Source organism: Acipenser ruthenus, chromosome 39, assembly GCF_902713425.1.
Source record: "Acipenser ruthenus chromosome 39, fAciRut3.2 maternal haplotype, whole genome shotgun sequence".
Lineage (NCBI taxonomy): Eukaryota > Metazoa > Chordata > Actinopteri > Acipenseriformes > Acipenseridae > Acipenser > Acipenser ruthenus.
Genome location: NC_081227.1, coordinates 5,141,938 through 5,168,676, shown reverse-complemented (window position 1 = coordinate 5,168,676; position 26,739 = coordinate 5,141,938). Strand labels below are relative to the sequence as shown.

The window sequence follows — 26,739 nt, the reverse complement described above, 5'->3', positions numbered from 1 at the left end:
GATTATAAGGAGCGCTTCACTTACAGTAGGTATAATAATTACACATACTGAACAATAATTAAAATAATTATCAAATGAAGAATATTTCTAATTGAAAGTGCAATTGATCTATATTATTACAGTTGTAAGATTCCTGCTGTTTTCTACAGGCCCACTTCCGTTTAAATCTCCATTTACTGTCTGATGAAGATAGCAATGATTATTAACAAAGACCAGCACTTTATGATAATATGAACAACTATAAAAGTCTTTATATTTACAGGAAATGTTAGTACCTTATGCTCCTAGTCTCGCCTTCAGATCAGTGAATGCTGAACTTTTGGCAGTTCCTGGAAGTTGTTGCTATACTCCTGCCTTTAAAACCCCATCCCAAGTCATACCAGGAATGCTGGCACAGTCGAATCTTTTACATCCGATTTAAAAACAGATTTGTTTGCATTGGCTCATCTGTGAGCTGGATTGATAGGACAATGGCTTTTTTTTCTTGTAAAACGCCCAAGGACGAAGAGCAAATTGTGTTTTATTGTATGGTAACCAATGCTGTTGTTTTCTTTTTCTTTTATTGATTTGAAATGTAATGTGGCTCATCCACAGCATTCCAGTTGATGAAACTTGGGACCTATGCAGTCCCTACTATCAAATACCCAGCCAACGCCACTATGAATGATTAAGGCTCTTAACCATTGTTGAAGGAAGGCCATTGCCCCTTGCATTGCGCTACAGAAGAACGATCCCTCATGCACTCTATGCTTCCTGTCTCCAGCACTGCATACGCAGATTGCTTTCCCAGATTGATGTGATAATGCTGTCCAGTACAGCAGTGATCTGCTGAATCCATGCTGCACTGATCATTGCTGATACCCCTGCCTTAGGATCAAAGTCCCTGAATAGAAATGCTGTGCTCAGCCTGCCCCCTGTCTCAGCTCATCTTGTTAGCTCTGTCTCTGTATTGATCTGACACCGCCATGTGGCAGTAGCTGCTCACACAAATGGCCAGTTTTTGCCTTTGACGGTAATGTAAATGAGACAAGGGAACCATGACTTGTTGTGTGGTCCAGTGCTTAAAGGAAAGGGCCTGTAACCAGGAGGTCCCTGGTTCAAATCCCGGCTCAGCCACTCTCACTGTGTGATCCTGAGCAAGTCACTTAACCTCCTTGTGTTCTGTCTTTCGGTTGATCCGTTATTGGAAGTGACTCTGCAGCTGATGTGTAGTTCACACCCCCTAGTCTCTGTAAGTCGCCGTTGCTCAATATACTAATAATAATGACTGATGTAAGGTTAGTTTAACAGCTGTATTAGTGGGTAAACTCACTCAGTTTGTCTCCATTTCCAAGCATGAAGTCAAGGCAGGATGTCTAACACTGGAATGAATCCCCTTAAATGAATATTATAAACCTTACATATCAGATCATATTCTATGTTTAGATATCAGTTTAGGTAGCTGTCTACTATTAGCCTTATTAAATTGTGTTGTGAATGCCCCTTCGTTCAAGTTAAACTTTGCAATATATTTAATTCAAGGAAATATGAAACAAACGTAATAACAGCATAACATAGGACCTTACTAAATTCATTACATCACAGAGGTAAATACAGCCCATATTGTAGTTTGGAGGCAAATATATTTGAACTTTGTAGGTTTAGAGTTAGGGTTAGGGTTAGGGTTAGGGTTAGGGTTAGAGTTATATCACGCAAAAAGAGTTACGCTTCAAGTACATTGTATGCATAATAACATTGTAATATGTGTAATTACACATATATTTACTAAGCATCTACTATGTAGCACACAGTAATTAGAGACCCTTAATGTAACGTGTTACTTCAAAGATTGCAGAGCTATCAATGTTTGAATCGCAAATGCTGTATCGTAATGCATGGTTTTTACTTGCAAAGTGCATTGAATTGTTAAAAAAACAACTATGAATTTAAAAGTATATATTAACTGCAGCTGTTTTTCAGCATTGTTATTTATGGTGCTTACATTTATCAAATACTTGCACTGATGACTCACCCTGAGAGCTCTAGGATCTCGCAGTAATAGATCCTTTGAATGTAACAGTGTGGGGATGTGTGCTGAATTATTGCCTCAGTCCCACACACCTGGGTTCGACCTCGGCCCGAGGAACAATCTATCTCAGCTGGGCTATTCTGCGTGAATAAAAAACATGCTTAATGCATGCCCTGAACACAAACCCATCCTTATGTGTCAGGAAGCTATTAGAAAGTGGATACCGCTGATTATTTTGTTATGACAGGAGATGGATCGTGAACATGGAAAAGTGAAACTCGTCATTTATAAGACGCTTTGCAAGCAGCTGTGATGCTTCTGCCTCGCGGAGCACATTAGTGACTGAAAGGCATTGAAGACAGCCTCGGGTCTCCAGGTTACCGTGGGAGCTGGGTATTAATAAGGAGATGTAATGATCAGCCCGGTCTCCAGATTGATTCGGGAGCTGGGTATTAATAAGGAGATGTAATGATCAGCCTGGTCTCCAGATTGATTAGGGAGCTGGGTATTAATAAGGAGATGTAATGATCAGCCTGGTCTCCAGATTGATTCGGGAGCTGGGTATTAATAAGGAGATGTAATGATCAGCCTGGTCTCCAGATTGATTAGGGAGCTGCGTATTAATAAGGAGATGTAACGATCAGCCTGGTCTCCAGATTGATTAGGGAGCTGGGTATTAATAAGGAGATGTAATGATCAGCCCGGGTCTCCTGCAATGTGCAAAATCACTAGCAGCTTCTCACGGTAGGAACCAGCAGCAGAACTCAGTTTGATTACTTTTTTTCCAGTTTTATGACAATAATTGGTCTTATTGACACTGTTCTTTAATCTTGGTGTGCTGCTGATTAAGTTTGAACCACACATGTTTTTTATTGCAATTGTCTTTGTATGCATTGTTGGTTTCCAGGACCCGCTTGTAAATGAGGTGAAATAAATCAATAAATAAAATAAATGCAAAAATAAATTGGAATCCGCCAGACCCAAGCCCTGTGATTATCAATTCGTCCTGTACGTATTACATTTTTTGCATCTGTTGACCAGAGAACGTTATTTTGCAATGCTGGGGTAAAACTACGATTTAACGTTAAGATTAGGCTTTGTGTGCAGTATGTGCTCCTGGACTTCGTGTATGAATGTTCTGTCATGTAACAGAACAATTACTTCAACAGCTCAGCAAACTGGAGCTCAAATAGATTGATGGAGGTCACCACCCCTTAAGTAAATAACAAACGTTACCACAAGGGAGGGGGTGCCACTATTGCTTTACATGACCATGACAATTAGGGAAGCGCTATTAAGATCTGTACTTGCTTTCTCTGGCCCCAGCCTCATCAGCTTTGATGCTACAGCTGGCTGAATTGCCATAATTACTTGCTAATCACCCAGTACACTGGTGGAGAATATGCTTTCCCAGGATTGCTTTCAGCACAGAAATCAGAGATTGTGATTGAGGGTGCTGGCAATATACTGTACGTAATTCAAGAGTAAAAGGAAAATATGAAACAGATGCAATAACAGCATAATATAGGAAATTATAAATGAAATAAGCCGGGCCTCATTACAGGACAGTGGAAAATAGGGCCCATATTTAATGTAGGTAAATATGTTTTAACTTAAATTCTTCATTGATTATGCAGCTAATGAGGTCATTAAAATACAGGTGGATGCTGTGATAACACCTGGTATTTACTTTCCATTGTGGCCCTGGCAGAAATGCTACAGCTCTGCTATGATTACTTTTGATGCTGCAGATTGCTGAATTGCCATACTTACAGCACTTCCAAATCCCCCTGTATCTTTTTAAACAATAAGCTTCGCCCTCCAGATAAGCAGCTACCCATCAGCAGTTTACCCAGAGTGCATTGCAGCTCTCCTCCTCCTGCAGTGTCTCTGAAGTGTTATGAAACCGTTTTCCCATCAGCAGCATCTGCTTCTCAAGCGCCCCCCGCTGGTCCCCCAAGGTGGCCGGGACTAATGATATCAGTCTCCATGGGACAGCAATGCTGGAGATCAATGGATGTGTCACATTTCTTCTATACTGTGCACTTAACCCTTTTAACCATCACTAGCTTTTAGAGATGACTGCTGACACTCCAGAGTGACACCTTTCTAAACAGACACAAGGGTGCAATGCAAACTCCAGCAAACCAAAGTCTGGCCAAGTGGGCTCCACGAGGAATCCTGTGCGTCAATATTAATATATTCAATTAGGGATTTATTAAATGCAAACACATGGATTCACCGGAGCTTCATTTCAAATAGAGGGCTTTGTTGGGGCATGTCCAACTGTGTCTAAAAGCTTAAATCATAGAGCCACAGAAGAGGGAAACAACACAGTTGGTAAAGTTTGCATTGAATCAGCCCCAGCGTATATTGGAGAACATGCAATGCTCTTGCCTGAAGTTACTTTTCTAGCATCAAACCATTTTTATCATCTCAGTACAGGTGGCACTGTTCGGGATCTGGGTAAAACATTTGTACGATATGTTAATTACTTACAGTTGTTGCGGTATTGTTTAACAATGAAACAGAGGTCCTTTGAAGGCACGCTGCTGAGCTCCTCCACTGACAATAATCTCATCCGAGAGGATTCCAAGGTGGCTCTGCTTCCGAGCGGCCTGGGAGATACACTGGTGACATCCACTCCTCTGGGTGTGTTTGACTGAAGAGAAGCCCCCCCTACAACAACAGCAACAATATTATATTTACAGAGGGCTTTTCATACAGATACACCTTACAGCAAAGGTAAAACATACAGCAGATTAAGCATTATTTAACACGTATTTAAGAAACCAAAAAAGGAAACAAAACTATTAAAACAATAACTACAGCCAAAGACCAAAACCATCCATTCAAATACAGCAACCCGAACGTGGCTGAAAAGAAAAAGCAGACGTACAATGAAGATATCTAAACAGCACTTGTGAGCGTGGCGAGACGATCAATGGGGGTCAGGTGAGCCCTAGAGACACTGCGAGAGGGATCGGAGGATTAGTATTGATTGCCTGCGCAAGCACACCGATGGAAAACTGAATCAGCTGCCCCTCCCCCCTCACACAACTATCAATCCTCACTCCATTAACACCCTCATAAACGCATGGCATTATGAGCTGTAAAACACATTCTGCAGATATTATCCCATCGTCATTTATTTGGAGCGACCTTTTCGCCGTTGGTCTCTCAATCATTTGGAAGGGAAAGATGGTATGGTATCTATGGCACATATTTGTTCAACAATTGCTTTCACAGAAATTAAGCAAAGTGGTGGTTCAGGCAGGGAACTCACTTTTAACCTCAGATCAAATCACTAATAAACATCAAGCACATTTTAGGCGCTTCCAATATCTGATCAAATTGTCAGTCCCTGCTGTGCGCCAGAGTTCGCCTCCTCCTCCCCAGCCTCCATCTGCTTTTTGGCTTCGTCTAGCGGGGAGGGTAATTATCCTGCACCTCCTGCCCATGGTTTCCCTACAGTCAACCTCTCCACTTATCTGCATGGTAATTTGTAGGCAGGTGTACCTTGAAAGCTGAGTCCAAGGGTCAAAGAATGAAGTGCAAACTACAGTGCTCTCCCTTTATAACGCTGTAGTTAGCCAGTTAAGGAGCCAGTTAAGAGACCATGCTGTTTGTGTTCCGCCTTATAACGAGAATACTAGTGTTAGTGTAATGGCATTATGGGGCAAATGGGAGCCATGACCGTACCGCCTTATAACCTGTTCTGCAGTATAATGGGCCGCCTTATAAAGGGGGAGCACTGTATGTATAAAGTAGTGTTGTCTAGTCCAAAGTGCAGTTAAATTTATTTGGGACAGAGCAATAGCAATCCACATCCACGACCAATCAGCGATGCTTTCTACTAGACAAATAACAAAGCCTCAGATCACACACTCCAAGCACACAGAAAAACACAGATTCTGCTTGGGGGAACTTGATGGGGGCAGTGCAGGTGTAGTTATCTGCTTTTGATATAGACACTTGGCACTGCAAAATTAGATCTGACAGCATTCATTTTCATGCTGCAGTGCAACAGGAGGTACCCGCAACACCCACCTGTGGTAACACCTTGCATTTGCTTTCCATGGTGCACCCAGCGTCATCAGCCTGCCATGCCTGCTTTGATACTACAGATTGCAGAACTGCAGAACTTGCTAATAATCACCCAGTACACTGGTGGAGAATATGCTTTCCCAGGATTGCTTTCAGCACATTGTGAGTGAGGGTGCAGGCAAAGAGATAAATATGGTAATATAAATAACCTAATATTTTAAAAATGTTTTTTTCTTGTTAATAGTCAAAATCTTTTTTAATGGATATTTAAACTACTAAAAAATATCATAATATAAAAAACAAAGAAGGAAATGGAACTAGTAATAGAAAACCCTTTTCTCGCTCTCTGTATGAATTGTACAACATTCACATGCACAGTGCACATTTCAATTTAAAAAAGGCTCCCCATCGCAAAGTCCTAACCCCTTTCGCTATTGTATCTTTCCCTTACAGATGGCTTAGACATTGCTGTTAATGGAAAGCAGCTTCTGGGATTGATTTAATGATACCGGTCTGCAATAGCGCACACTGCACTGAATTCTGTGCGTGCTGAATTCTGTACAGCAGAATATAACCCTCAGTGCACTGAGGACTCCAGTGACCCATGTATGGACGATGTGTGCAAATACCGTCTGATAAACCAGGAACTACCTGCGGAGCATTTAGCATCCTGCTTATTCTTTGAAGAACGATCCATAATGTGGTCCTATATTGTCCTGTGCTTTGATTTGGGATTATGTCAAATTTTGGTCTTTAACTATTAAACTGAACCAGTCATACTATTTTCTTGTACTTCTTCTCCGGTTTGAGTATTTATCACTTGCTCTGTAGATCAATCTACGGATACATTAACATAAGATTATCTTTAGAATTCATCAGATCTAAACCCTTTAGAGCGTATCTCAGAAAATGACCTTCTGGTAACAGGCTACAATTAAGGGAAGACAAACGGTAAGTCTTGGAGAGCCTGATAGGTCATTTCAGAGGAATTTAGTGCTTGTTGTTCCAAAAGAAACCCCGGTGACAGATTAAACAAATTGCTGTGATTGTTAGAACACTGCAGATCAATGGTGTGTAGCCTTAATGACGGCCCCAGCTCCTTCCTGGATGCCCCTCCCTTTTGGAGACCAGACGAGCTCTAATGACTTGAAAAGTATTGGCCAGTTATCTAATGGTTATTATCGGTTATAGGACAGCGAACGTCTGTGTATGGTGGAATATCAGAACAAGTAAAAGTGAACGGACTGATTCTGAAGGCCAAGGTCTGTTTAAGTGCGTGCTGATATAACTCACACACAGACACTCACAGTCCTATAAATCGATTATATAGTGCTTAATTATTAATACACAAGTTAAAAATCCAGCTGTATTAGTTTTATTATCATTACTAACTTTTATTTCATCCGTTGTCAATTTCTTTGAAAAGAGGGAAAAGGTTGATGAGGAGAAGTGGCTGAAGAGGTACACGGCTGATTATGACGTCATCATTTTGAATGGTCTTTGCATTCTGAGAAGTGCCTCAGGTATGACTTTTTAAAGCAGGTGACGTCAACCGTTTTGATACAGAGAATTCATCCTGGTAGGAACTGAAAGTGGCACCTCTGAGATGTGTCGTGGAGTGCAGAAGGCGAAACGTGCGCTCTGATTGGTTGAAAGATCCTGAGTAGTCTATAATATCTGACATGGGCTGATATCACAGGACTGACCTTATAGACTTTTCTACACACAAGAATAATCTTCATGTAAAAATGTACTTTTGCCCTCAATTTCCTTTTTAAATTGATTTCTCCTATACAAAGGTCACACTGCACACCTTTCCATAATGAGATATCATGCTAAGAAAAGTCAATATGCAGACCCCTGCATCTTCTAATAGATATTCGAGCTGTTGCTAATTTTAATTAGATATTAACCTTGATGGTGTCCCAGGATGGATTAATTGCCCTTTTGCGATGATGAGCTAATGTAATTGGACAATTTTCTTACTGGCCTCTAGACAGCTATGTTATAACCCACTGGGAATTCAATGCAGCTTTGATTGGCTGCCATAATGGCGTAACCTTGGATACCTTGGAATCGAAGCACTCTGTGTTGACACTAAGTGCTCTTGGGCAACCCTCTGTATCAAAGTCAGTTTGTGGTTGTACAAGCTGTTTGCCAGGTTTAGCTTCACTAGTCTTGAGGCAAACATGCTAGCAGGACCTGCTGCTTCAAAACAATGCTGTCTTCACCAAAACGAGTCTCAGATATTTGGGACACGGTTCTTCTCGTCTGCTCCCGGCCCCCTCCTCACCCCTGGCACCTGCCTGTGGCTTGGATAATCACTCCACTGGTAGTGTCAAGCTAGCGACTGGGAAGGTTAAAGCAATACTATCCCCCAGCTCCTTGTTCCCTAAACCTCAGACCTCAGAGTTGATTACCACGCATGGACTGAATTATAAACACAGGCCTCCGTTTCTACTGAATCTCAAGGGTTGTTGACAGGGCTTCGGAGATCTGTGTAATTCCAAGGCTAGATCAGCTTTTCATAATATAGCTACCTTGAATCTCATCAGATTTCAAAATCTAAGCAGGATTGAGCCCTGTTTGCCCCAGAGCCCCAGCTGGCAGTGCTGTGTATGCAGTAGTGTTCATGACTAAGCCCCAGCATATTGTCAGAGGCCACTCTGTTGCATTAAAGATTCCCCAAAGAGCAATTCAATAAACTAATAAGGGAAAAGGGTAATACGAAACCTTCAATGTTGGCAAATTTAAAAGTTCTGATTAGAGTACATAAAAAGGTGCTAAACATGCTGCTAATGTAATTAAACATCCTGCAGCCTGCAATCAGGTTTAATCACTGATGCACAATACTGCATATACAGTACATTAGGCTGTAACGTTTGCCTTTGTGGCATGCCCATTTGCAGGAGAGGTTCCAGATGTCGCCTGCTAGTTCTAAACAATGGATTTTACCAAGCTACTGAACCCTGGAGGCGAGGGCTCTGCTCAGGGATGTGTCTGGCCGGACTCATCGCACACCTGACCAATAGGGGTTGCTGGAGCACAATGAGACAGACTACGACATCCCCTTTACCCTCCTAACAGCGTGGGAGTGTGAATGGAAATGTAAGTTTGGTGCTAGCTGGATTCACACCATCCTTGCATGACATCATGCACTTCAAGCAACAGTACACTAAAGAAGGCACAAGCCAAAAAACTGATGAAGGCACTAGACAAAGCACTGATGAAGGCATCAGACACAGCGCTGATGAAGGCATTAGACACAGCACTGATGGAGGCATTAGCCAAAACACTATTCACCCCAGGTTATCGAGCATAAATATAGAAAACTCTATCATAAGATATTTACAATACAAGTACTAAAAACAAACTCAACAAACTACTCTGATAGACATCTGTCAAACAGCACCGACCCTGAAACCGCTAACTTGTGTTGAGATCTTCCCATTAATAGGGGACAAAGAAAAAAGGATGCACATCTCTTGAGGTATTTAAAACCAACGCTTAAGTCACTGACTCACTGCAGATTTAATACAGGCCACTTCCTCTGCGGTCAGGAAAGAAAGGGTTAAACCTGTGTAATCCTGCGGCGTGCTGCCCAATACTGATGACCCTTTCAGAGAAGAAAGAGATCACACACACACACAGAGTCCCTCACAACCGGTCTTACACCAAGCACTGGAGAACCCCAGTGTGTCATAAATATTCATATGACAGCTGAGCAGACAGAGGACTATTGATACAGTACAATGACACATATCTGCCCGCTTATCCCAAAAGGCAAGCTTTTGGAAAGAAGCCCTGTTTTTTTTTTTTTTAAAACACGTAGTGCTAAGGAGAATGCAATCAGGGTTGTGTTGCAGTTTCTTCCTAATCAACGTGCTGTCCTACGGTGCCATTATCATCACTGACATTGTCATGTCACAGGAGGACGTGCTTACAACAGATCAAGAGCCGGAGCTCAGGGTTTTTGGAAAAAAAAAGAAATCAGAATGATGACTTTTTACCAGTTCCTACAAGTTCAAAGTGTTCTCTGACCAATGCATTTTCAAAATACAACACTCAATCTATTAAAAATAGTCCTCTGGTGTTTGAGCCCTTCTTTTTTCTCAAATAGTATAGTATAGTATAGTATATATATATATATATATATATATATATATATATATATATATATATATATATATATATTTCTTTTTGATTCCTTAGGAGTGCTTCCCAATTAACTGCAATGCATTTTGCATTAAAAGGTCAGTTTGCTTAGTTTCCTACAGTACACCCAGGTATCTATTATGATGAAACTGTTACTGGATTTTAGGATAATTGTTCATATTTTATTGCAATTCAATGCAGTGTATTTACAAACTACAGTATGTTTCACTGTTGAATAATTTTTTGTTTTTTAATTCTCCCTACTGCCTTGCATTGTCTGTCAATTAAAGGGCACATAAGGACCTTTTTATTTTATTGTGTTACATGTTCCCATGTGTTGCTACAACTGTATGTGTGTGTTGTTTTGGTTTTTTTTTTTTTTTTTTTTACATTTTGACCACTTTTTTAATCTTTTAAATTGCATTCCCTGCCTCAACATGGCTTCACATGTACCCGCATGGACCTCTCAGAACTACATTTCCCATCATCTTCCTGCTCACTGGTAAATCCATCTCAGTTACATATGTGAGCCGGAGAATGATGGGAAATGTAGTATATATATATATATATATATATATATATATATATATATATATATATATATATATATCAAATTAAAACAATACACACACCTTATGTAAACAGTGTTGGGGGTTAGGTAATGCAATATGGCACATAGGAATGAAACCTGGGCTCCTATACCCTTGTGAATTCCTGCAGCCACTTTCCCACAGACTCTCATTGACCCAGAGGATATCATTGTGTATACATCTAAGGGTTGTACAGTACATAGGCAATGAAGGTATCTATCAAAACTGAAGGTAAATTGCTTCATTACTGTAACTACCGTATGCTACCTTATTACCATAGTTAATATTCTTTCCAGAGTTCCTTTGCAATACATTGCACAAAGGAGGCAAAGTTTTTAGCAGTGCAGGAGAGGTTGGCATTTGCTATGGCGAGCAATATTGTTTGCAACAGTGTTTGTTTAATTTATTATAAGGTATACGGTTTATTTAGTTCTGCTGCATTCTCATTACAATCAAAGGCAACCCATTACCCCTTAAAAGGCAAAAGACCATGTTTACTGCACACCACTTATACAGTGTACTACACATTTTGAAAAGGTTAATTCTGCAAGAACTTCACGGCAATCAAATGGTCTCAAAGCTTGTTTATCACTTGATATAGGCTGTGCGGATAGGGCATTACTAAGCACACTTTAAAGTCTGAAGCGTTTTCAGGGGCAGATTGAACTTGATGTGCACTGTAATTTTCCACTACGCCTTTGGCCAGGTAATTCTGTGGCTGTTCTGTGTTTTGGGCTTGTATAACAAAGGTTTTCTCCTCAGCCCTGAGCTGCTGCATTACCTCTGTTCAGTAGCGGATGAAACCGATGGGCTAAAATGAAGTTGCAGAGTGTTTTATAAAGAGCAGTAAAAAGCTAATAAAAGCACATTCAGAGCAAGGTTTTGGCTGGCAGGCCTGTCTTATTCGGCGAGGGAAACAAAAGGCCTGTATGCACTTAAACTATTTATTCCTAATCCAGTGGAAAGGGCCTGGGGTTTTCTACCACGAGGACATTGTCCTGGTTACGCTTTCCATTTGAAATCCCTACTGCAGTTGGTTTAATAGCTCTGGGTTGAATTGCATTATGTTTGTTTCTTTGGGGATGTAGAAGAAAGTGGCTATTGCAGACTGAGGGAATAGCTGCGTTTAGCCTCTCTTTCTCTCTCTCTCTCTCTCTCTCTCTCTCTCTCTCTCTCTATTGCTCGCTTTTACTTAAAAATGCAGAACACTGGGCTTTGCATCCTTAATTCACAGAGAAAGACCCAGGTGGCCTTTTTGTGATGCGCTTGAATGGTGCAGGCATGAAACAACTGGAGACTGCAGCGTTCTTCAGTTCATCCGCAGGGCAGGAGAAGCACAGGAAGCTATTTGTTTCATGCCCAAAAGAGTACCCACTGAGACTGCAAGATGGCTTGGCACGTATGCAATTTTGCATACATTTAAGATGCCTAATTGTTTTGGGTGACTGACAAACAGCTGGGCTAGGACTGTGACACAACGATGTCAAATGACTTGCACTGGAGGCTGGACATGAAATATGTTTTTGTTATACTGTGTATGGCATATATATTTAATGCAGAATAACTTACATACATTGTAATATACTGTACTGCATATATGTTACAATACAACTCATGCATTCCTTCTAGCAGAGCCATACACACAATCAGAGAAGCCGTGTTGGTTCACATGCTGTAACTAGCAGACCAATGCTTCTGTATCAATGTATCAGTTTAATTAAGATGCCATCCACCAGGACACATTGGAATCCCAGTTATGTGCAGAAGCAGAGAAATACGTCATTGCACATTAATATTCATCTTTACAGGGCGAGGGATATGGATGCCTTCATTTCTCTAAATCATAAATGAAAGGCTCCATTTGCACAAAGGTCAACATTGGGCAGAAATGTTGGCCTTAAAGAAGATTAACTGCACTAACGCGGAAGCCTTATTTCAATATTCACTCTGATAAATCTTCCTCCACTACGTGGAAACCAAAGTCATTATAGTTGAATCCTTCATTCAGAGCATCTTTACTTGGCTTATAAGGTTTTCTGTGGTACACCTCATAGCTTTTTCCCATGCTCATGCCGCTCGTTATTCTGTAGCATGATTTAATTCATGATTTTAAACGAGTTGAGCTCTCTTGGAGGGGGTTTCTGGAGAATGCTGTCCGAACCAAGATCGTGCACACAGCGAGCGGATGTCTTAACCGCTATGCAAGAGAGGCTCGTCTGCAGGTGCGGTTGCAAAGCTTTTACTAACCTCAACTCCCCGCTAGGGGTCAGAATCTGTAACGTCAGTGTGATCCACAGCCTAACTCCCCGCTAGGGGTCAGAATCTGTAACGTCAGTGTGATCCACAGCCTAACTCCCCGCTAGGGGTCAGAATCTGTAACGTCAGTGTGATACACAGCCTAACTCCCCGCTAGGGGTCAGAATCTGTAACGTCAGTGTGATACACAGCCTAACTCCCCGCTAGGGGTCAGAATCTGTAACGTCAGTGTGATACACAGCCTGTTACATAAGGAACCACTGGAGCGGTCCATCAGTTTCAGTGTAAAGGTAGCAACCGAGTGCTCCAGGTTAAGACACTGACGACCCGTTGAACCAAAAGAGCAGCATCATGCATGCTTCCGTCTCCAACCCCAAAGAAAGACGTTATACTGTACAGCAGAGAGCTTGCAACAATTAAACAATGTGCAACTCATCCTTACCCTTAGTATTCAGGGCCTTCGTACACTGGGTGCCGCAGTAAGGACACGCTGGGTAAATCAGTAGTGATTGGCATACAGCCTTAGGTGGGGTGTTAGTTATGAGAGTGGATATAAATGTCCATTCGCTGATATCACCTTTGGATGTGCACTGACTCTAAATCAGCACGTGCCCCAGGGGAATTGTTAATAGTGTCGTAAATTTAGGCTAATGCTTACTAAATCTGCACTTGGTATGCAAATCCAAGGATAAACAAATTAAAGCAAGCATTTTTCTTTCATTTTCTTGCCGAGTGTGAAATTTAATTTTGGAACGTCAGCTTGTTATTTATGTATGTATTTATTTATTCATTAATACAATGAACCAGCAGAGGAACAGCACCAGCACTGAATGGCGTGTTCTAAATTACTACTACTCTCTTATTTAGGTTTTAATATCTGACTGCAACTGTCATATAAAACTTGACCACGGCACAAGGAGCAGTTATGAACACTGAGCTTCCTAGGTAAAGCACCAGGGAGCCATTAGACTTGCTGTGCACATTTCCAATGTCAATTAGTATCTCCCATTCTTATGCGGCTGAAGTTTTAAAAGGTAAATTAGCCACCTGTGAATTTCCCACTATTTCCTGTTTTGTTTTTTTCTTCGTGGTGCTGCAAGGTCATATCAGTTTGAGAGCATTTTTGTTTCCTTGTTCCCTGGTGGTTGGCTGGTGGGGTAGACTGGATTGAGTTCATTTGGATAAATGCTAATCAAGGTGAGAAATGGCACTGCTGGAGAACACAGCTTTTCAAACCCATCTGCTCCCTAGCTGGAGCCAATCATTTTTAAGGTCATGCATTGGACAGACAGGATGTTTTTTTCTACCTTGATGACTCAAGGTAGACTCTTACTAAAGGTTATCCTGCCATAAAGCAACCACAAACACGTCACGTCTATTCAGGGACATGTGAACACTACAGGGTCCAAAAACTGTGACCACAAAAAACACGTCATGCTTTAGTTTAGGGATTTGTTTTATAAATACTGTATGAAATATGAAAGGTTACCAGACAGGTTACCAGAAATGGAGTAAGGGACAGGTAAGGGTATAAGGGTGGTAAAACTGGACACAATGTTATCCAGTGATATTTATGATAACTGTTGTTCATTTTTGGTGTCCTTCCAGTAATTTAGTCATTGCTCTATTACTGCAGACCCTGTACAAAAACCTGGCAGCGTTTATATGAAACCATCTGAGACTTTCCTTTTTTATCAGATTTCATATCAGCCAGCATGGATTAAACTAAATTCCAGTTTGAGAGGTCTGAACAGGTCCTTCTCCTTACACACAGTTACATTTATTAAATGGAGCTAGTGTTCCCAGATCCCAAGTTTTTATCAAGCTTTAAAGTGCCTACGACTTCAATCATTCAGGGCTAATAGTGTTCCAGAACAAAAGAGAACTTACTTTTGATTCAAATTAAGAATACTTGAAATTCACAATTCATTCATTCAGATTATTCTTAACGGTGCTGCTTATTCACCTCTTTAGAAATATTCAGCCCAGCCGTGGAAAAGATCAGAATTATTGAAAGCAGATACGATTGCAAAGTCAAAACTAGCATGTTTGTAAAACAGATCCTTGTAAACAGGGATCAGGGGATTGCAGCTCTCACATCTGATCAGGAAGCTTTTGGGTATGTAGAGTATTTGGCTACAGCCTTAATTACACAGAGATTGGGTTACATTGCGAATGTTGTTATGGGACACAGGGATTTCACAGAACTTCTATTAGCTTATCCCCTTGAGGTACACATGAAATTGGTCAAACGGTTTCTTCTTAAAAAGTGACTCAGATATCAGGAGGCAACTGACAATATGGATGACCAGTTCTGGTTTGTCAGTTTTTGGACAGCATTTCTGGTGAGCATGCTTAAAGGATGCCTTTTGCTCACTGTTCCTCATTCTCTTGCAGTGCTGGATCACCCGGTATGTTATGATGTTGTGTTTTCTCCCGAGCTCCACAAAGTCTGCAGCTGTACATATGTCATGAGGAGCTTGACAGCACTGCTCTGCTTTGTGCTGGAGCAAAGGCTGCTACAGTATACTCATTAAACAACATCCCGATCTGCTATGCTCATTGAGCCAAGGTGAAGAAAACACTTGACCCCAATCAGAGGCATATCAAGCAATGGTAACTTCAATTACAAAAGTCTTTTTTTGTTTGTTTTTAGGAGTGATATTTACACATTTAAGCTTTACAAAATAGGTTTTGATTCAACATCTGTGCCCTGGGACTTTTCTTTTTTTTTAACAACCTCTGCCTACATCTTGTGTATTCGTTTCAAATCGGATTTCTCTATTTGATCACAGATTTCCAGCTTCCCTGCCTTTTTCCAAGTGCCTTGCTGCATTCTATGTGCCACCACATCTTGCCAAACCTCTACTGATTCCATTCAGTAATCACAGTGAAGTCACACATCATCCCACAGCACCCCTTCAGAAGGTACCCTACCAGACAGGCTGGTGAATGAACGATTGAACCAGGCCTTTGAAACTGCACAACCACATCACGTGAAATTCAAACTCAGTGTTGCAATCCCTTTACTTCAAGAGCCAGTTGCCACTAAAATTATGCCTGAAGTGTGGCTTCCCCTTGGAGATAATGATGGCAGTTACAATATTTGTCCACCAATGGCACTGTGTGCTGTCCACAGATTGTACTAATATTAATGTAAATGAATCCAGTGTTAAAGGAATAACCAAGACTATAAAGCAGCTGTCCTTGCCAGGCCTTATCATTTTGATGTAGATCTTCCAGTTTCCCAGACTTTATTTTCACACTGGGTCCTGTGAAACCCATTCACCCTGCCACCCCAATTCAGATTCACTCCCTGTGCAACTCGAAACATGAAACTCAAACTCTGAGTGGTGTCAGGTGGGATCCTAATACAAAGGGAACTTGTGAACTCTACAGAACATTTATAAGAGATTAAACTGCATTTGGGGATCAGTTAATATAACGTGTGTCGCATTTCTCAAGCAATATCCAGGACGGATGCTGAATTTCTTCCCAGCAGAGTACAACTACAGTGAATTCATTTTTAAACAGCCTGCACTGAATTCTGAGCTTTGAAAGTGCTGAAGAAATTCATAGAAATCCGTCCACCCAGGTTATTTAAAAAAAACAAAACCGTAACAGACCACACAGACTAGAAACAGTACAGTAAGCAACCCATGTATTATATCAAGTGAAATCACTATATATATACCGGGATGCACCATTATTGGTTGTCCGGTAGATTTGTATAAGTATACAGTAACAGTGTTCTAAAACCAAATGGCCATTTGTTATGCCTGTGGAGAGATGTTCCGGAACATGCTTTATCATCAAACGATTCTAGTTGAGATCTCAGGAGGGACAGAGACGCAGCAGAGGGACAAAGACGGGGCTATTTTCTCATTTATGAAAAATATTTAGTCTGGACCACTGGGGAGGCCTGTCTGCAGTCTCTGCAAGGTCAGAATAAAACAAGCCAGCGTGATAAACAGTGAACACGCTGAGAAAAAATGCCTCGTGTTTCACGAGTAGAGTGTTTGGCATTGGTAATTCCTTCAGCTGAGGCATCGACGGGCTGATGATGGCCTAACCACTAGACGTGAACGAATGAAGCACATCAGGAAGGTTAAGACCCTTTTAAAGAGGAACGCTCTTCATAAATCACATAACAACTGCAAAGCTAATGATCAGTTTGCATAGATATAATAAGGTCAGGTGTCAATGTAAGACTTACAGCTTGAAATGACATCATTTACTGTTCATTATCTGAGATGCCTATTTCTGATCCTGCACTCATCCATTTAAAACTGTAAATAATGCCTTTGTTGTTCTGTAAAAGGCCTTGTTCTAGTAGATGTCAGACGCTTTTCAGATTGTTTGCATTGTATTGTTGTTTGGGTCTGAACCCCCAACAATGCAAAGGGTTTAAGGGGTTGGGGGTGTCTATAGTTTAATATGGAGACCCCTACTGTGTGACAGAGAGAACTGGCTTTATTCTGCATCAATGCTCCCTGCTGCATGGATCATTTCTTTCAGCAGCTGCACACCGGTTAATCCATGAGAAATTGTACATTTAAACAAGAGCCCTTATAGAATTAGTCTAAAAACTCAAAGCGTAACAATGGAATAAGCTGATAAAATGGTACCTGGGTCATTGACATTTGTTTTCTCACATTGGGGGGTTGTGGATGATGATAAATGACACCCTTGGCTGGATTGAATGGGTAATCATAACCATGCCCTTCTGTACAGACACAATTACTTGTCACATCACTTATTCACATAATCATTTTCATTAGTCACGGATTCTGTTTCGAGCAAGCAAATTATTGCAAATCAAATATGAAAGTTTACGTGGTTGAAACTGCGGCAACATGGAACAAAATGTTTGTTTATCGTAAATTACAGGTTCTTATAGAATTACATCTGATTTTATAGCCGAGTGCTTGAAGCTAGTGATGCATTTTCTGCACGCATCTTATATCGGCTGTTGACATAGACTGTGCCATTCTGAAATAACGTTCTACCAAACAGGGATTTTCTTTTAAAAATAAAACCAAATGTAATTGATAATTGAAATGTAATCCCAGTTACAGACAGTATAGTAGCTAATACAATACCATGCATTATTTAAGCAGAAAAGACTTGCTATACCATGTGCTTCTTTTAAAAGTCCCTTGTAGAGTTTCTTGGATAATTTAATAGTTACTAAAGCTAGTTTAGTTTGCGTCCCTAGGGCCACAAAGTGGCTGATTGCCCCTTGGGTATGAATCAAAGAGGCCATGCATGTCATGCTTACATCAGACCATTTCTATTTTTTCTAAGACGTGTGTCAACTGAGGTTTCATACAGTAGCAGCTCAAGCAGATCTCTCATATAGTCCAGTGATTCATCGGAGAAATGTCATTTAGACTGCTGAAAATATACCAGGATGACATGGGAGCATAGAGCAATCAATTAAATGCCATCCGGATCATGTGATGACGACCGGCCTCTGACCTTTTGCAGCTGTTCAAAACATTTTTTTGTTCCTGGCTGGGATGAGCTAAATCTTTCCAGTTTAACTGCCTATACTTTTCAGTCTGGCAGCACATCCTGGCCATTAGAAAATGTAAACACCTTGACAGAACATTGCTTTAGAAACACAATCTTTTAGTTTTGCCAATCATGAGTCAAACCACAGTTTCAAAAATGCATTTATAATGATGTCGAGTTTTGCAAGAATGTGGCTCATAAACACATTCCCCCTAACCCCCCCCCCCCCTCCCGTTTGCACTTTAATTTAAAAAAAAAAATGTTTTCTTGCTTCTCAAAAACATGTTTGCAATTCCCTGTTCTGCAGCTGATCTTTATTCATAACTGGGTGAAGCCCATTCCTGCCAGTCTGGGTGGCGGAGAGGGGTTTTCATGGACTGTACACCCATGACACAACCTCAATGATGCGCGAACGACACGCTGAAACCACCCGGCTGTGGTTCACGTCGCTGACAATTCCGTTTTCAAAATGTATTGAACCTTTTTATTTAGATAAAGTGAATGGGGTATTGGAAAGCTGTGTGATTTAGCATGAGTACTTCAATCAAGCGCTTGTGTTTATTTGCTACAATGCGATGTACACAGGAAGCAGCATTAGGAGACATGTTGTGCTTGACTGCTCAGACAGGGACTAATGTCTTCAGAGGCTTTGGATTTCTGGTGCTCTGTGTGCATGTCCTCTTAAAGCTGTATCACCATGGCCTCAAGGAACACAGAGTTGAGTAATTGGGAGATAGGGTGTTACTGTCTTTTCAAGGAAAGAGGATTGCAGAGTATGTTTATAATTTCTGAAGCCATCTTTAACCTCCTCACAGCAGTGTACTCCAATGCATCTCATACTACAGCTCGGCACTACAGATTTCATCTGAACTGCTGGAGACAACGCTCCGCTCTGTTTAAGTGAGTTTTCACATGTAAAGGTAGCCGCTAGCGATAACCTGGCAATTTCAAAGAAAAAACAAGTATGCAGTATGTATGAATACATTTTATAATGGAGAAAAATTGATCATTGGCTTTGCATTGTCTCTTTTTTTATAATGTTAATTACCCTAATTTTCCTAATTCAATCAGTGGCAAAAAGCCACCATAACCTATGCCCAAATCAATGCAAACTTGGAAAGTGCAGCATTTTCACAGAGAATATGAACACTTTGCATTGCAGTCTTTGAATAATGTATTTACAGATCCACTTACTGGATTGTTGGTACTAGGGTTGTAGTTCTACAACCCTAGTGCTACCACTGCAGTATAGTGCAGTAGCCATGCATTGCCCCTACAGTGTCTTTGCCATTGAAGACCATTTAGTAAGGCGCACTGATGGTTTGGTCTCTGTACAGACTGAGCCTTGAAATGCCTACTTATAACGTCACCATACATGATCTACTGCATTCATTTCTATAGACGTACATTGTATATTGAATGCTGGTAATGCTTCCTTTCATGGAAGATCTGAAAATGAAGATGGGCATCTTTGAAAATCAAAACCATGGCATCCAGCTGGATACAATATCTGAAAGAATGCTTTTCTAATCAGCTACAATGTTTTTTTTTTAATTTATAAACAAAAAATAAACATTATACACACAAAAGTACACATTCAATGTTGAGTCACTGGTTGAATGGTTGTTACCTGCTAATTAATGGGCATATGAAAGAGGTTTACAGTTATTGTTGTTAATCTATGTACAGTATATTAAGTTTAAGATTGCTGCAGTAAATCTTTCTAATAACATGGTGTGTCATCACTGGAACCTCAGCCCCTTTGTCTCAAGTCTAAAGCATCCTCATGTCATTACTCTAATAGCGTGCTTGTTAACGTCAATGACTTTAATAGCTGCAATAACACTTCAGCATGTCTCGCCACTACTTGCCCACATTGTGTCTACGGCGATCTCACTTTAATTATGTTTGCAATTGATAAAGCTGCGGCAGGAACATGTTCTGAATATAATATATTTCTCAACTGCTGTCCGTATTTTATAAAAGACAGAAGCATCCGTTTCACTGTAAAACAATTCACCACATCAGTAAGCAAGTGGCTTAAATAGTCAGGAGAGAACTGATGTTTTATGTGTCTCAGTAACAATGCATTCCAAGCAGTATTTAGAACCTGTAGCTGCTGATACAGTAACAGAATACCAGAACACTTCAGAAGTGTTTTCTGTCCGTATTCCAAGAACAGGGGTTCAGTCAGGAAACTCAAGAGGTAGATTATTTATTAAAGCTTAGACTAGACAACAGGACTACATACTACATATTTTACACTTCATTCATTAACACTTTACTGTGTGTTAGAGAGTAGTCACTTAGTAAATACATGTGTACTTACATATAATTGCAATGTTATTATGCATAGTTACAATGTACTTAAGGTGTAAATGTTTTTTTTTTCACGATATATGTAAATACGCAAATGTATCAGAAAAGGGTTAGGGTTAGGGAGTTAAGGTTAGGGTAATATCGTGCAAAAACATTAGAGACACAAAGTGTTACCTGAGATAACTGGATTTAAAAAAAAACGGTCTATGAAAACAAATCTAATTTTCTTGAGATATGCGTGATACATTGCATCTTGCAAAATGTGAAGATGGCACATCTTATCTTTTATCCGTTTATTCATTTTGTCACAGCTGGCAGGGAGAGGAGCACAAGGGATTGAACTGACTTGTCTTGGCTAAGCTGGGGTTTGGAATAAAGATTCTTGCTCAGTCCTCAGCTCAAGCCCATAGGTTAATCTCCTTCTTGTTTCCGTTCTGACGCACGGCTGGGGTTGGCGGAGGGAGGTCTCATTAAATCTGCCCCTTCCTTATAGAAGTGCTGTCTTTGATTTGTAAGCTCTCAGGTTTGGGGAGTAGTTTCACAGGTACAATTGCTCATTTTCGACACACAATAATAAGTGCAAAGAACGTGTTTGAGCGCAAATCCCAGCCTGGCGGTAGATGTTGCCTTGTCAAGATAGTGTGATGTTACTTCTGGTGTTGTTCTATGTGTATTCGCCCCACACTGCAAGCTACTCAAAAGCAATAAATCACACCACAGCATTTGCTGAAATCTGACAACGTCACACTAGAAATCTGCAGTATTGAACAAGAATCTGTGTCAGCCTTGTATAATTATTCAAGAGTTGAGGGAAAGAATTCTTCTTCTTCTTCTTCTTCTTCTTCTTCTTCTTCTTCTTCTTCTTCTTCTTGTGTTAAAGCCTCTCACACACAATGCTAGTGATGAAGTGTCTTTGAGGGCCAGGGCAGGAAGACGTGCTCTGCAGCTTATTCAAGTATTTTTGAATTGACAGTTCAGCTGCACGACTCTGATTGAGCTGTTATATAATAGACTGAGTAGTGGTAAGCGGCTGGGTTTATTAGGATCGACTCCTCCCTGGAAACATGCTTGTGAATGCTGAGTGGATTTGCTGTTCTGGTGTCTGTATAATTGCACAGGCTGAAGTATCAGGGCAGGTTCAAACCTTAACCCTTTCAGTCTTGAATTATTTTTGCTGAGCTGAAGAATGCAAAATTAATTTATGTAATTCAGAAAGGAACTCCTTAATTAAGTACACTTGAGAACAGGACCAACATTAGTTTTTTTTACACATATTTTGGTAAATGGGACTGAAGTCCTGTCAGTACTTTAAGAACTCTGAACAGAACTACGATAAGATGAGCCCTTGAGGTCCAGGAATGAAAGGCTACCACGCTGGACTGTCTCTCAATTGCTAATACCTTTTCAAAGAGATGCAGAATAACTACATTGTGTCTCTATAGACTGTGTATTTGCATAGTGTACTTACACATGATATTATGTGTGCACAGTCACAATGTACTTCTTGCACGATATATGTAAGTACACAATTGTGTCAGAAAAGGGTTATGGTTAGGAACATTGCTACTATGCATGATAACATACTGTGTAAGTACACAGTAATAAGAGACACAATGTAAAGTGTTACACTCATATCTTTTCAAAGAGATGCAGTAATAATTCGGTGATGTAATATTTATACCCTGTGACTATCTCATGATATCCGTTTTCATGCACTCAGTCTGGGAACGGTTTCAGCAGTTAAAGCTGTGAAACGGAAGCTCAGGGCTGCTGGCTGATATTTAAAGCATCTCATCTGAAAGTTTACTGCAGGGGCTTCCACAGCCTTGCACATTTGTATTCATTTATTTATTTTTTTGTTTGCAGAGAACTGCTAAAATGTGAACTTTCGAAAGAGTGCTGCAAGGCAGATCCCCTGGAAAACTGCACACCTTTCGAATATTCATACATGCACAGCTAAGGGGTGTAAAGCTGTCCCCAGCACTTCCATGCGTACAGTAGGTGCAAAACCGCTATAACTCTAGGGTCAACTTTTAGCTTGGAAGACCACATGGAGGCATGGTGTTGAACCCACAGCTTTTCAGACATGTAGTTCAGCTCTATGGGGAATGGATGGAGCAGCTCCTAATTGCTAACAAGCCCTAATATATTTAAACAAAAGCAACAACAACGACCTGCCAGCTGTCCTTGCTCTCCTGTAAGCTCGGGGAACATAAATACAATTGGCATAATGAGATTATGCAAAATGGCTGCTGAAGACAGTTATTAATGTTGAAAGACATGCATGTTAGCCTAAACCATGTTCTCTGTCTGTTTCAGGGATTGAGAACTGAGGTTGTGTTACATCAAACCCAAATTCAATTTTATAATCATATATATATATATATATATATATATATATATATATATATATATATATATATATACTGTAAATGCACAAGGCTGTCAAGGGAACCTCCCTTGGCTATCACTAGATGACACTATCATTGATTTCCCAGTTTCCTAGTTATTAGCTATTGTTATTATTTCAATCAGAATGCACAAACCCACATTAAAGAAAGAAAAAAAAAATCAAGTTATTATTCTTAAGCAAATGTCAAAAGTAATTAAGCAATAACGGTCAATGTACCAAGGCTATTTCCTGGGAATTAGTGACTATTTACGAGACTGAAACTTCTGGGGAATTAATTAACAACCTGCCACAATGCTTGTTTTAGTTTTCAACTTTCTGTAAGACTTATACTTGTAAATATTTTACAGCAAATAGTAAAAGTAAGAAAAAAAAAGGTTAGCAAGCACAACTCGATTTCTTTTATTTTGTACAACTGAAAAACAATTAAACATTCATCACCCCCTTTAAAACCTCTGTGGGTTTAACAAGTGACATTCTGCCAAAAAAACTGTACTCTAAAGCTCTTAGCAAATGTATTGCTGCATAGTTATTGAAAGACAAAGTATTTCAGTAACCAATCACATCTATAAACATGTATGGCGTTGGATTACTTAATAAATGCTATTCGGCTGGCAAGCATGGGATTCAGCAGGAAAGTTCCTGGCCATGGCGACGGGCAGAGAAGCAGTCTCAAGAAACAATAGTGGAGCAGAAACCAGTAAACTGTACAGTGCTGTTTGTGTGTACGGGGAGTGAGAAACCTCAAGACATCCACCGCTGCCAAAGAGACCTCAATTAGTTTTACGGACATTGGAACAGGCAAACACTCCTGGTTTACTAGGGAGCCTGTCTTATACAGGAGAGGGAGTAGATTTGAATAAGTAACATGAAACATAAGAAGGGAACATGACTGGCAATTGGCCTGGGTTTGCTGAACCATGTAATGATATCTTTAGTGTGGCTTTGTTAGAAGTGACAGATTGTTTAGGAGCTGTCCAAAACAGAAAGAAAGAAATCAGGAAAGAAAGGCTAGTTCTGAACATGCGTTTGCTTAATGAAGTAGTTCGATATCCAGATCTCAGCGTCATCAGAAATAGGATTGCAAAAAGATTACAGTGCACAGGATAGGAAGACTCGCACCGTAGACAGGTACTGTGGCACTTGCAAGATGTACAGATTTCAATTTATGACAACACATTTGGGTCACAGGAAAGGTGACCAGTTTGAAAAGATCCTCTAACAATGGTTCATTAACTGCTTTGACAGCCAGCCCAGACCGCTGCACTTACTGGTCTGACAGTCACATCTACTGGAGATCTTCTATTGAAAAAGGAGCCGCCTGTCATTCTCACACATGCATACACAACAAAACCCAGGCCCTGTTTAATTAACGGTGAGCACATGTTGTATTGATAGATCGGAGCAGACCTTCTGCACCCGCAAAGCAATGCCCAAGGGTTGAATCCAAGCAGGAATTTCGTGATTAATAAGCTGTGTCATAGAAACAGAATGAGATTAATGCACGACGGCAATCAGAAATATTTTCTGTATTAATACTAAAGGGACCCGCTATGTTAATCTTGTCAGGGGCTCATTAAGAACAGGTTCCTCCAAGTTGTCTTATCTCATTACAACATGCCACACCAGGTCCATTGTTTACCAGGTCTCTCCTCATCAAACAAGTGACAAGTGGAATGCTTAGATATGTTTTTTCTTTCTTTTAATGTCCTTGTTATTGAATAGTCCTTCCTAGTCACTGCCACGTAGTATGCAGTTACCAAGAAATGCGAGGAACCAAAAAAGTACAAAGGTAGCGTCTCAGTCTAGCCTGCCTTCTCTCTGTGTACAATACCAAGTAAAGGTTGTATCAGGGGAAATTAGAGCCGCATTTTTTTGCTGTTTATATATCACTGAGGGAAATGCAAGCAAGAGGCTGCACTGATGTTGGGATAACTGCATTTCCTATTGCAGTAAGACAATGTGTTTCTTGAACAAGACACCCACTGATTTAGGATTTGCTAAATATAATTGATCTCCCTGATTAAACCGAGGCATCAAACACTTACAAACAATGGGATGTGTACCAGTACTGTAAATGCAAATCCTAATGGGTAAGTACAGTAACTGTCCCCAGCTGTGTGTGTATATATGGGCTATGATGATTATCCTATTAACCAACACAAATACATAACAGACACATTCTGTAATGTGTGGGACCACAGACATACACTTATATAAATAACTTGTACAGCATTGTCTAAATAACTCTGCTCTGTGATAATGCAGCAATCTCCTACTCTAGTCACATCCAGTATCTATAGCATGCCCACTACTATATATATATATATATATATATATATATATATATATATATATATATGCATTTACTAGATATAGATACAGCTGATTTTTAAGATATTAAGATACAGAGGGACATGACAAGATACCAACAAATGTACTGTACTTGCATATACACTTACACATATACAGAAGACAGGCACACACACACACATTTAGACACTATATTATTGGTTCCGTTGTAGTCTGTCTTTCCAGTAGCACCAGAATATAAATCCATCCACGCAGAATACAATAAAAGAAAGGCAATCTTACTTGGAGACTCCAAATAGTCAGCTATTCCCTCCACATGCTGAGCAAGGGCTCCCATTCATTCCTAAATCCCTTTTTCTTCTTTCTCTCTGTCCTCTGTGCTCTGGCAAACACTGGCAGCATTCAAAGCATCCTTTAATTTGATCCCAGTATTAACTGACAGTCGTGTTCAAGTCTCATCAAGCCCGGTCCGGAGCACTAGCAGTAGTCAATCTTTTTTTTTTCCTTCTCTGTTCTTTATTTATAAACCCCCCACACACACATAAACCAAATGTGTCTCCTGTTTTTTTTGTTGCTGTTGTTGTATTTTTTTAACACTCCAGTCAGGGATCTCTAAGGCTGCACCAGGCTGTGGTAATGGAGGTAGAACACTAAGCGTGTAGACACATCTGTGAATGTGTTTATATGTGAATAAAGTAGCCTCTTAGGCAAGGCAGAGCCCACCCCCCTTATAGGAACGGGCTTTGCTAATGGCCTGTACCACTAATGTACACAAGGGTGGGTGGGATTGTGTGATGTGTGTGCCTGTATGTGAGCCCACTGAATGTGTTTTCGCAGAACTAGAGTGGAGGTCCCCGTGCCTCAGTGGTACATGCCAGTTCTCAGGGAATGATCCAGCTAGTTCCATTCCAGCTAGTGCTGCTTATCCGTTACTGCTGTTTCTTACAAAAGCAATCTGATTGCTAGTATTAATCTCTCATTAACCCCTCATCCATTGTGTGCTGGAGAGATGGAGACAGACATTTCTCTCTCTCTCTCTCTCTCTCTCTCTTGCTCTCTCTCTCCTCTCTCTCTCTCTCTCTCCTCTCTCTCTCTCTTTCTCTCTCTCTCTCTCTCTCTCTCTC

General features: G+C 40.5%; 1 protein-coding gene across 2 annotated transcripts in view; it reads right to left on the bottom strand.

Moving 5' to 3' along the window:
- The window catches only part of LOC117966683 (galactosylgalactosylxylosylprotein 3-beta-glucuronosyltransferase 1), a 46,643-nt gene extending 20,313 nt beyond the window's left edge, over nucleotides 1-26,330 (bottom strand). Inside the window, exons 1-3 of one of the 2 annotated variants that reach the window (XR_009311139.1) lie at nucleotides 25,898-26,328; nucleotides 4,508-4,687; nucleotides 2,129-2,148 (exon numbers count right to left, since the gene is read on the bottom strand). The gene's annotated coding sequence lies outside the window, so the exon portion shown is untranslated. Of the gene's footprint in view, nucleotides 1-2,128; nucleotides 2,149-4,507; nucleotides 4,688-25,897 lie in introns of those variants that run through there. The other variant, XM_059009852.1, reaches the window with a different exon arrangement.
- Between the last annotated feature and the right edge of the window lie 409 nt (nucleotides 26,331-26,739).